Below are 12,084 nucleotides of genomic sequence, written 5' to 3' on the forward strand. Positions count from 1 at the left end.
ATTTTCAAATAAATAATATATTTTAAAAATAATAAATATTTTTCATATTTCAAGTTTTTATGTAAATTCTAGGAAGTAACATATAGTGTAATATCAGTTTTAGGAATACCTATTCCTGGGATCCCTGGGTGGCTCAGTGGTTTAGCACCTACCTCTGGCCCAGGGTATGATCCTGTGGTCCCAGAATCAAGTCCCACATCAGGCTCCCTGCATGGAGCCTGCTTCTCCCTCTGCCTTTCTCTCTCTCTTTCTCTGTGACTCTCATGAATAAATAAATAAAATCTTAAAAAAAAAAAAAAAAGGGAATACCTATTCCTCTATTTTAATCCTACCTACCTCACCTAGACTTCTCCATCTCTCCCTACCCCAAATCTTTGGGAGTGTTAACTCTGCTGCAATACACATTTTGTCCAAAAGACAGGGAATGGGACACTCAGCAGGAGAAAGAGTGTCACGGGGTGAAGAGACAGCTAAGGCAAAGAGGAGCAGGGAGGAAGAGAGAAGGTAAGGGGGGAAGAGGTAGGTAGTTGGGGGAAGGGGCTGGATCTTGATCCACACATGTGATTACTGAATCTCACTGAAGCCTCCGGCTTTGACATCAGATTGGGCAGGTGGCTTGTGCCCACTGGGAGAGATGGAGCCACAGGGGACTGTATTTTACACCCTGCAAGATGCTTAAGGTAGGCATAAGGGAACTGAATGAGGTGTGAGAAGAAAGGAGAAGCAGGGAGGAAGAAGGGGGTAGGCTGGGAGCAGACAGGGGTCAAAGGGAAATGGTGGACTAAAACCACAGCTAGCTAGTTGAACACCCATCCACATTTGCATGGCTTGTTGAGTGGGCTGCAGGCTGCCTGCTGCTAGAGGGGTGGATGTCCCAGAGAGGAGTGGACCTTCTTGCCCATGCGTCTCCCTTAATGACACCTCAGGTGTTAGAACAGCAGTGTGGAGCTGTGGGATACTATAGGTACACCTGGGAGACTCAGGCTCAGACAAACCCACAAAGCCAGCTCTAAACCCTTCTATATGAGGGGCAGGGAGTGGTGCCCTTCAGTTCAGATACAAGATCCTATCAGATCCTGGCAGGGGGGACCTCTGGAGAAGACTGCTGATCTCCCTGCACTTGGAAGGAATCACAACAATTATTTCCAATTATTTGGAAGAATACCACTGTAAGTGACTGCGTATATAAAAAAAAAAACCTTCTGATTCTCTGAGTCTACAGGAACCCTTGTGATGGTAATGACTCCATTTAAATGGTGTTACAACAAGAGCTAATAATAATATCTTTAAATGTTTACCATGTGCCAGCACTGCATCACCTAATTCTCCAATCTGATGAAACAGATACAGCCATTCATTCCCATTTGGCAAACATGGAAATGGACTTGGAAGGGGTAAGGAAGTTTTAAGGTCTCATACTTGGAAAGAAATAGAGTCCAGAGCAGACTCAGCCAGCCTGACCCCAGCACTCCACTTTTGGGTTCTTGGGTTAATTTGTAAGCTTCTGAACTCTGGTTGCGCATTTTGAACGAGATCTTTGAGTTTTTTGTGTGTTACTCTACCCTTATGTATGTCTTGCCTTGAGCATTAGATTTGAGCTGTCAGGCTCCTTTTAGCTTGAAGGTATTGGTCAGATGGCTGCTCTCAGTTTTTTTAGTAGAAGATGAGCCAGAACAAGACCACTGCTTTGTACAACTCCAGGGGGCGCTGTTCTCACTGCAGCCAATGAGAGGTCCTGGCCACTGCTTTTGTTTGTGTTGGGGGAGTTAGACATATGAAAAAGTTGAGTTGAGGATATGTATATTCATTTGTGATAATGTCTTTTAAAGCTGGAAGTCTATACATATGCATTCATAATAGCATATGAACTTCAAGACAAGCAGTATGGTATTATTTAAGAATGTGGCCTTTAGGGGATCCCTGGGTGGCTCAGCCGTTTAGCCCCTGCCTCCAGCCCAGGTCTCGATCCTGGAGTCCCGGGATCGAGTCCCGCATCAGGCTCCTGGCATGGAGCCTGCTTCTCCCTCTGCCTGTGTCTCTGCCATTCTCTATGTATCTTATGAATAAATAAAACCTTAAAAAAAAAAAAAAAGAATGCGGCCTTTAGAGTCAGACAGACTTGGCATCAAATTTTAGTTCTCAGGACACCTGGGTGGCTCAGTGGTTGAGCCTCTGCCTTTGGCTCAGGTAGTGATCCTGGGGTCCTGGGATCAAGTTTCACATCAGCCTGCTTCTCCTTCTACCTATGTCTCTGCCTGTGTATCTCTCATGAATGAATAAAATCTTAAAAAAATTTTTTTTAGTTCGTTCTAGTCTGTATTATGTAAATGACTTTGGGTGAGTTGCTTAAAAACTGTTTCTTCATATACAGAATGAGGAATAGTTCCTCATGGAGTTGTGTTCATTGAGATGATCATTATCCAGGCCAGCACTTTTTGTGATCAATAAGTGGAAACGATAATTATTCATTCACGTGCCTTATTTCCTGAGTTGGGGGTGTATCTGACCGTGTGTGTGTGTGTGTGTGTGTGTGTGTGTGTGTGTGTGAGTGAGAGAGAGAGAGGGCCTGGTTTTAGTGCTGCCTGTCCCAGCACCTCTTGGGTTAGTGAAGGTGCTGGCTCTCAAGCCTCCGGCTGGGTCTCTAAGACGCCCCGGGTCTGCCCTCGGGGGCCCCGAGTGTCCGGTGCGGGTGTGTTGCCGCGTGCCTGTTTGTGCTCGGCGGCCCGGCTGGCGCGGGCGTGTTTGGGGTGGTGGTAATTACTGGGATGGCCCAGTCCTAATGAGTGTGATCCCGTTACACTCTCGCCACCTCTAATGGAGCTAACCTCATTTCACAGCCATTAGAGATGGAGATGAGGCCCCGCCCACTGGCCCCGCCAGCTGCAGCTCCAGCAGCCCCGCCACGTTCTCTCCCTCCTGCTCGCCATTTCCGTGCCACCTCTCCTTCTCCCGCCCGGTCTTCTGCTCTTCCTTCCAGGCTTCCCTGCCCTGTTCCCCATTGTTCTTTCCCTTCCGTCTCTCCGCTCCCCTCGCCTCTCCCCTGCTCCTGGCGCGACCCGGTCGCTCGGCCTCCGCGTCTTCACTTCCCCGTCCTCTCCTCCGCAACCCCCCGCCCTTCCCCGCCGCTGGCCCTCCCCTCCCCCACGTTGCCCCGTCTGGCCAAAGGACAAATCTCAAGGGGAAACCAGCAAAGACAAACAAGGAGCAGTGACTTCATTATCGTCGTTAATTTGCCACTTCGGTTCCTCCCACAAGGGTCAAAGCCAGCACGGCTTGAACTCAGGACTGCCGCGGAGGCTGAGCCGGAGCTGCCTTTTCCGCTCGAGGCCTGTCCCCAGCCACCCTCCCTCCCTCCCTCCCTCCCTCCCCTCCTCCCCTCCTCCCCGCAGCCTCCGTTTCCCGGCAGGGGGTCAGGCTCCCGGTTCCGCTCCTCCATTTCTCTCCGCGGCCGCACAGCCAACCGCCCTCCTTCCTTTTTCATTTAAATTGTGGCCTTCACTCCGGCTCCAAGTCACATGGTTTCTACCTCGGACTCCCTTTCTCAGTCCTACTCTGCCGGTCGCTTCTCCCATCCACCCTGCCTGTACCCCTTCCTTCCTTGGCCTCCCCAGGTCTTCTCTCCTCCTAGCCTCAAGTGCACTCCTTTCCCCGAAGCACCAGGACTTATCTTCTGGGTTTTGGAAATCGGGTAGCCAGAAGAAGCTGGAGATGAGAGAAGGCATTCAGACCCACATAGGCCAGTGGCTCATAACTTGGAAAGAAAGGGCTGAACAGAAAGAAAGACAGCTGCCATGGGGGCGACAGGCCTATGAGTCAGAGGAAGCAGCAGAATCTAGACATCCCAGACCTGAGACACATGGGGGCCCAAACAACCTCCAAGACCAGAGAAAAAGGAGGACAGAGCCAAAGGGCCTTGGGCTTGAGATTGAGGAGGGGGGCTGGTCACCGACAAAGCCAGGACTTAAAGATTTGAGGATGGAAATGGCACGTATCCCCTCAGTTCCTCAGGGAAACCCAGTCTAACCCTCCTGTCCCACCCTCTGCCTTCCTTCACTGAGAAGCCAAATGACTGGCAATTGACTCTTAACCTTTCCTCCGATTCCAGCCCCACAGGGAGAGGCCCAGGGTAGCTGGCTGTGACTGGAGGAGGCACTAGGGAAATGTCCACATATGAAGTAAAAATTTCTGGCCCACACCCATCCTGCCCCCGCTGTCTGCACGTCAGTGTGCTACACGGACGAGCCACCGCATACATTTACCTCTCAGAAGACAGCTCTTGCTACTAGGTCCTCCTAATTGCACAGGCCCCTGTGCCAGCATCATTCTGGTGGAAGGCCCTGCTGCGATTCGGAGGCTCGAACCCTAGCTTTAGTGTAATCCCTATTCCTGCCCAAACCCAGATGCAACTCCTGTTCTCTCAAATAACTTTGAAAGAAAATTTTTGAGGGATACGGAGCTGTCTTGGGAGGAATTAGAAAAAGATGTCTCCCTCCAGGTATATGCAGCCTGCACTTTAGTGGTGTAGCTTTGTGACAGAACAGGTGGATCTTAGCCCAGTCACCCCTTAAACTGGGCACCCTGAACAACCATGCAGAGGCTCTGGTCTCTGGACTAGCTCCTACATGGTGGGGAGGGGGTGGTTACTGGGAGCCAATGCCATTACCTCAGGTGCTGGAAGACCCTCTAAATCTTTCACACCCCCCTCCCCCAAGAGCCTGGGGTGGAGGGGGGGTGGGCAGGCAGTCCCCTGGGGCTTTCCCCAGAGAGGCAAGGGGCTCTGGGAAAGTGAGTGGTGGGATGACTGAGAAGCCAGAGAAGAAAGATGGAAAAATCAATGAAATGAGTTTCTAACGGTGAGGTAAAGGACCGCCGTGTCGACAGCCTGTCGCCTGCTGCAAAATATGAGCTGCCCAAGTCCATGGTGGTGGCTGACCGTGCATCCAGCTGCCACTGCCCTCCCTTCAGGGTACCCCCCTCCCTCCCAGCCCCTTCTCTAGTTGCCCTGGCCTTTCTTATAACAGCCAGACTTTCCCTTGGGGCTCCCAGCTTGTTTGCTCCCTCCCAGGTCTTCTCTCCTTGAGTCCTCAACCCATCCAGGGGCTTTCTAACTCTTCACCATAGAAACAGGACAGGTTACAATCCCTGAATAGTGCATTTTTCTCTAAGACCTCTGTGTATCAAGACCTCTCTCTCTGCAGACTTCACTCAGGGTTGTAGGGAGCTCTGCATATCTTGCCCTACCTCATCCCTTTCTAGATACCTCTGGACTCCTTCAGCAATGGGCAGTCAGGCATCAGGGCCATCCCTCATAGGGTTCCTTACATCCTGCCCTGCTGGCCCACTTGGCTGATGCTGACTTCCTTGTTCCTTGTTATTGCCTGGATTACAGGGTGTATAGGATGGGCCTGGTATTGATTTATGAATTCTTTATTTGTGACTTGGGGGGCAGGGCAGGAGTATGGCTGATTCAGTTGTGGTTTCATGATTGGGAAGGGGGTAGGGTGGAGATGCTACTGCTAAATCAAATCTGCCAACTCCGTCTTTGGAAACAACTCCCAACCTTTTCTGGAAACCACCTCCTTTCTCTACCCTCCTCCGCATCTTTCTTTCTCTTGGGCTCCTAAGACTGTTCATTCATGTTTTCTTCCCATTCTCTCTCCAAAGACTCCTCAGATCAGCCCCTAAAGTTAGCCCTCCAAGTGTGGCAGCCCTTCCTTGACTGACACCAAGTGTGCCCCTAACTGGTCTGTCCTCCCTCCACCACCTCAGTGCTCACTGTGGCTCAGTGAGCTCCCTTCCAGCCCTTTCCTTCAGTAGCTGCCTTCTCAGCCTGACCATTTATGCAGACTTAGGGGTCTGAGGCTTGGGGTGAGAGGAAGGTGGGCAACTCTTTTCCCTAGCTTCTCCCTATTAATTCAACATCCAATCAACAGATATTTATTAAGCATCTTCTATATGGCAGACGCTGGGCGGGGTGCTGGGAAACAATCAATCAGAAAGTAGATGGATGGGGTGCCTGCTCCTAGGGCCATCATGACTAACCCCGGGTCTCTCACCTAACAGCTTCCTCCCATGACTCAGTCCTGCAATCTCATCACCCTGGGCAGCCAAATTCCACTGTGCCCTCTGGCATTTCAGAACCCTGCTCTTTTCTCTATTCCTGCATCAGGTTACACTCGCTCACCCCTGATCTCCTCTCGTGCGCACTTCCAGCTTTGGTCTCCATTCCTAAACCCAGAGCTAGGTTCATCTTACATTTTCAACGATGCTCCTCCCAGCTCACAAAGCCCTTTTCCTTTCACAGTTCCTAACTGCCATTTCCAGTTTTCTTCCTTCTTTGCCTGCCTTTTGGTCTTACCACCTGGTCCTCAATGCCCTATCTCCCAAGGTCTCTTCCGCAGGCTCTAGTGAATGTCAGGCACTCATATACAGATCTCGCTCTGAGCTAACAGCTCTAGGGAGAGAAGAGCAAGCTACCGACCCAGACCCAGGAATCCTACAGATCAGACCCAGGCCCTGGCCTTGTACGGGTACAGCTCCCAGCAAAGCAGCAAGATGTTCCTCTATGGGTCTCAAGGTAACACCAGCTGCTCTGACATCATAGACGGAGGAACCCTGTCAAGTTGCCATAGCAACCCCAGCAATTTATGACATCAGAGGCTTGAGGTCTTTGGTTCTCAGGGGGCCAAAAAGATTCAAGTTCCTGTCAGCTAAAGTAAATGGGAATTCTACTTTTTCATCTACTTTTTCATCTCTTTGCTTGTGTCCCCCTGGCTTGGCCTTTGGTGGGATTGAGTGAGGGATGCGGCCAATGGAAGGAATGTGTGTGAGGTTCTTTCCCTCTCTCTTCACTAGTATCTCTGTGCGCTCTGCCTCTCCTTTGGCATCCCTCTCTTGCGGGCCTTCACCCAGTGGTATTCCTGCTCTGCCTTTTTCTGAATTGCCCCTCCTGCGGCGCTCTCTTTGCACCGGTCACGCTGTGTCCCTCTCAGCACCAGAGGCATTTGTTTCCTTTGATACCTCATCCTCTCCTTTCTTCCCCCTCCCAAGCTCTGTGCGGCTCTGATCTGCTTCAGCACTCCTCCATTTGCCTTCCATTTACCTTCTTTGTACCACACTCTTTTCCCACCTCATCTTATTCTTCAATTCTTCCCTTCCCCCACTTTACCATTGTATTCACTGCATATTGCCTTTTCTGTTGACCTCCTCTTTAGGAATGAATGCCCTATCATTTCTGTCCAAAACTCGTGTTTTATTTCATTCTCCCAATTTTCATTAATCACCCCTCGGTTCCTTCCCTGCCCCCATTCCACATGGATTTTCTTCCCTTCCTTTTGCACATTCCTCAGATCCTTTCTGAACACTGTTAACCTCGGAAATCTTCCATCTTATGCCCATATCTACCTCCACCTCTTGCGCTTCCAAGCTCAGAGGGTGGGAAGACAATGATGGGCTTAAAACAAGGTAAACTCTCCAGACTCTTTAATCCACCTTTCCCATTTTTTAGGCTGAATAACCCTGGCCTCTTGCATAAGATAGCTTCTGTCATATGATGAAAACAGCCTCCTAAAGGATCATGCTGAATTCAAATATGATAATAACAGGGGCCCAGGAAGATGATCTAGAAAGTGAAGAAAAAGCCACTAATATCTAGAATGAACTGAAGGATGAGAGGCAACCAAGCAGGGTGGAGCTCAGAATCCTAGAGAATGTCCCCTTACAAAATCAAAGTTGACAGTTAATGGACATAATGGCCCTGACTGATGAAGGGGTTATATGCCCCTGGAAGCCCATTAAATTGATTTCTTGGCCTATTTATGTGCCTGCACAAACCATACTCCCCACCTCTCCCAGCGCCCTTGCTCTCTGGTACCTTCTGCTGCAGAGGTTAAAATGCTGGGTGAGAGGATAAAGGGATAAAAGGAAATTCGGGTGACCAAGGAGAAAAGGTAGGCAAAGGGCAGGTTATGGGAACAACGGTAAAGAATAGGCAAGGGAGATCACGGGAGACAAATGCAAAAACGGGGTGAAACAACATGGGGAAATGAAAAAATATACAATGGCAAAATGAGGGAAAGGAGGAAATCAAGTCAGCAAGGAAGTCGTTGGTGGTGGAAAGCTCCTGGAAAGGCAGATGATACACAGGAGACTAGAGGTCCTGATTGGGGAGACAGGCACATGGCAAAGGAGATAGTCAACAATGCTAGAAGTTCCAAATCTTCCCAGGTGGAGATAGAAGAGGATGCTGTTGTAGCTGTGCTGAAAGGGTACCTAGTCCTTCGGGGAGACACATTTGTCCCATCCCTCAGACTCTTTCCAGGCCCCTGACTGGTGACTACTACAATCATGACTGATAAGCATGAAAAAAGTAGCCTGAAAAGGCCAGAGATATCATAAGGACTCTGAAGGAGAGGGCACGGAGTCCTAGACGGGCAGACCAGTCAGGCAGCCAAGGCGTGACACATAGTGACAGGGACACACAGGGAGAGGATCACTCGGATAGAAAGAGTCACAGGCAGAGACAGTGACACACAGACCTAGAGATGGATGGATGGAGAGAAGGAGGGGGAAGAATGGCAAAATCAAGAGGCTGGGACACATGGACAGAGATCAGTGAGGCTACAGGCACCTCGAGGCCACTCATGGTCCAGTGCTCAAAAATGACAGGGCCACTCTGAGAGGGTGCCAGACAAGAGCAGAGCAGATGGAGAGTTGAGGGGCCAGGAGAGACACACTTCACCTTGAGTGGAGCAGTGGCCTCCCCTTACCTACTCGCACCTTTCCAAAAAAAAAAAAAAAAAAAAAGCTCAACTTCAGGCAAAAACGAAGATCGAAGATTGAGTATCCACGTCTCCTCCCACCCACCCGGGACCGCAGCATGCTAGCCCGTACATCAGCCCGCCCGCCTACCGCGGTTTCCGATCCCGCAGCCGGCGGGGGGCAGCCGAGACCCAGGCCCCTCCGGGCTGACAGCTCCGAGCCCGCACTCACCCGGCCTCCCCTTCCCTCCGGGACCCCGCTCCCCGCACAGCTCGGCGCGGTCAGTCTAGGCTCTCGTTCCCCTCCGTCTGTCCGGCTGGCTCTAGGTCCAGCCTCGATGCCTTTCCCTTCGCCGTCTCTCCCTCCACCCCTGCATCTCCCTCTCCCCCAACCATCCTCACTCGCACGCCCCCTCCCCCCCCACCCCTGCCCCTCCTTCTCCTCAAGCTCTTGGTCTGTCCGTCCGTCCGTCCGTCCGTGTCCCCTCCCCCAACCCCTTCCCGTCCCTCTCCGTGCCCTCCAGCGGCAGTCTCCGAGCGCCTCCTCTCCTCCGTCTCCAGCTTCCAAAGAGCAAGGAAAGGAAGAAGAGAGAGAGGGAGAGGAGAAAAAAAAAACCAACCCAGCAGCATCGGAAATCGATGCACTTACACCTCAGCTGGAAGCAGGGACGGGAGTCGAACCGCGGCCGCCGAGCAGCGCGAGGCGGGGAGGGGAGGGGGCGGCTCTTGGAAGGGACTTCTCCGATGTGTTGATTCCTTTTTTTTTTCCCCTCCTCCTCCCTCCCTCCAGCGCTCACTCCGGGGCGTCAGGGACGGAGATGGAAAAAATAAATAAATAAATTCACGGCGGTGAGGGAAGTGAAGGAAAATAATCAATGCTATTTGGCTGCGGCTGAAGTGTTTTCCCGGCTTCGTGAGGGGGTTTCCATTGATTCACCCTGGGCACTCGCTCGCTCCCTGCCTCCTCCTCCTCGCCCTCCTCCTCCTCTTCGCCCTCCTCCTCCTCCTCCTCCTCCTCGCCCTCACTCCTCCGCCTCATTCACTGGCTGGAGCCGAGGCGTCCCACACAATGGAATAATCAATACCCAGGCGCCCGGGGCGGCCCCACTGAGCAGGTGCAGCGTCCCGCCCGCCGCGGTGAGTGCCGGGAGTTGTAGTCGGTCGGTCCCTGCTCCCACCCGCCTGCCAGCAGGCGCAGCGTGTGCGCGCGCCGGACCCAAGGCCCCAGGGCTGGCGGCCTAGCAGGGCCGCCTGGCTCAATTGCGGTGCCAGGTCCAAGCCAGTGCTTGCAAAGGTGGCAAGCGCCCTTAAACTCTTTCCTGTGTTCTCTTCCTCTCCCTCCTGCCTACGGAAACCGTACATGTATGTGTCTTGTTTTAAGTCGGCTCTAGAATAAGCCTGGGCTTCTACCAGCTTCCTAGAGCTGCCCCAGGCCTATCTATCTTTCCCCCCCACACTCCCTCCTTGCCTTATCAGTCCCCGTCCTTTCCAATTGGGTACTAGAACCTCTTTTTTTTTTTTTTTAATTTTTATTTATTTATGATAGTCACACAGAGAGAGAGAGAGAGAGGCAGAGACATAGGCAGAGGGAGAAGCAGGCTCCATGCACCGGGAGCTGGACGCGGGACTCGATCCCGGGTCCCCAGGATCGCGCCCTGGGCCAAAGGCAGGCGCTAAACCAAACCGCTGCGCCACCCAGGGATCCCCGGGTCCTAGAACCTCTTGACAGCAGTTATTTTTAGGTCTCTGGGAGCTTCTGTCTCCTCCACTCAGAGTTGGGCTGGGAAAGGGAGATTTGGGCTCCTGGTCCTCATCTTTAGGTTATAAGCTCTCTTACATTCTAATAATAAGTGTAAAGATTTATTGAGTCCACAGAACAGTTCCAAGCACTTTTATGTACATTAACTTACTTATTCCTCACAACTAGTCCCATTTTACGATTGAGGAAACCAGGCCACAAACAAGTTAAATGGCCCAAGGTCACATGGCCAATAAATGACTAGGCCAGGTCTCAAACCTCGCTGCTCTGACTCCAGAACTCACAAGAGTTGCTACAGCCTACTTCTCTTAAAAAACAAAAAGAAAAGGAATGAAAGAAAGTAGAGAAGGGAAAAGAAAACAAACAAAAACAAACCTTGGAGTTCACAGGAAAGAGAAAGAAGAAAGAAACTACCAAATTGAATCTTTATGATGTGACCATTTACCGTTGAATCCTCACCTGTAACTGTGGCAGTCCACATTTTACCAAGGAGATATGAGAGGTTTAGGGAAGTGGAGTTGCCTGCCTAAGACCAAACACCTAGAAATCAAAGCTGGGAGTTAACCCCCGGTCTGTCTGGTTCCTGAGTCTGCTCTTCCTTTCAGTTAAGCTGCTGCCTCTGCCCCAAAAATGGGACCTTATAACTCAGGGAAGAGGACCTTATGATTGAGAGGAAGAGGTCTTTTTCTCCAGTGAAGAAAATTGAAAATTGAAAGATGGATGAAAAGTAAGCCAGTGACTGGAGCTAGGGCCAGCTAGGGCCGCCTAGGGCCGCCCCTCCCTGACTACTGGTGCCTGTTATGGGGTGGAGGAGGGATGCATCCAAGATATCCCAAGATAAAGATGCCACATCTGTAAATCAGTGTGCTTCACAGTTCTTCCCACAGATCATGGTTCCAGAAACATACTGAGAAAATGACAGATGTTGAGAACCTGGCACTTCTCACCCATCATAGGAGTTGAAAAGAGCCACTGTTCCTCAGCAAGCTACCTCACCCACAGGGGCAGACATACAGTCTCCAGGTAACCACAGTCCTCCAGAGTGAGTAAGGAGAAGGAGCTCCTCTGTTTTGTCTCCCAAAGCAGTCAAAGGGCCACTCTCACATCTTGCTGTATTTTAAGCGAACATGAGTGTTTCTCCTACTCCAGACAAAGCCTGATCAGGGGCCACTGGCAAATCAGTGACAGATTCCTCAGTCTGGCACCATAGGCCCGTTCCAGCTGGCTCTTCAACTGTATTTCTAGCTTCAGCTCCTCCTTACACACTGGCCAAGTGCTCCTATCCAAAATACCATTCCTCGTCTGATAGAAAGTTTTCCACCCTTACCCTAAACACTCAGGCCAGGATGTATTATTCCCTCTAAAACTCCAGAATAGTGGGACGCCTGGTGGCTCAGTGGTTGGGCATCTGCCTTCCACCCAGGTACGATCCTGGGATCCGGGATGGCGCCTGCTTCTCTGTCTGCTTGTGTTTCTCCCCCCACCCCCCATGGATAAATAAACAAAATCTTTTTTAAAAATTAAGAAAATAAAACGCCAGAATAGTTAAACTGGTCTTAATTATCG

General features: G+C 51.1%; 1 protein-coding gene across 1 annotated transcript in view; it reads right to left on the reverse strand.

Moving 5' to 3' along the window:
- Nucleotides 1–9,803, reverse strand: part of ZFHX2 (zinc finger homeobox 2) — a 28,676-nt gene extending 18,873 nt beyond the window's left edge. The window contains exon 1 of the mRNA XM_026007548.2: nt 9,409–9,803. The gene's annotated coding sequence lies outside the window, so the exon portion shown is untranslated. The remainder of the gene's footprint in view (nt 1–9,408) is intronic.
- Between the last annotated feature and the right edge of the window lie 2,281 nt (nt 9,804–12,084).

The sequence above is a fragment of the Vulpes vulpes genome, chromosome 6 (assembly GCF_048418805.1).
Source record: "Vulpes vulpes isolate BD-2025 chromosome 6, VulVul3, whole genome shotgun sequence".
Taxonomy (NCBI): domain Eukaryota; kingdom Metazoa; phylum Chordata; class Mammalia; order Carnivora; family Canidae; genus Vulpes; species Vulpes vulpes.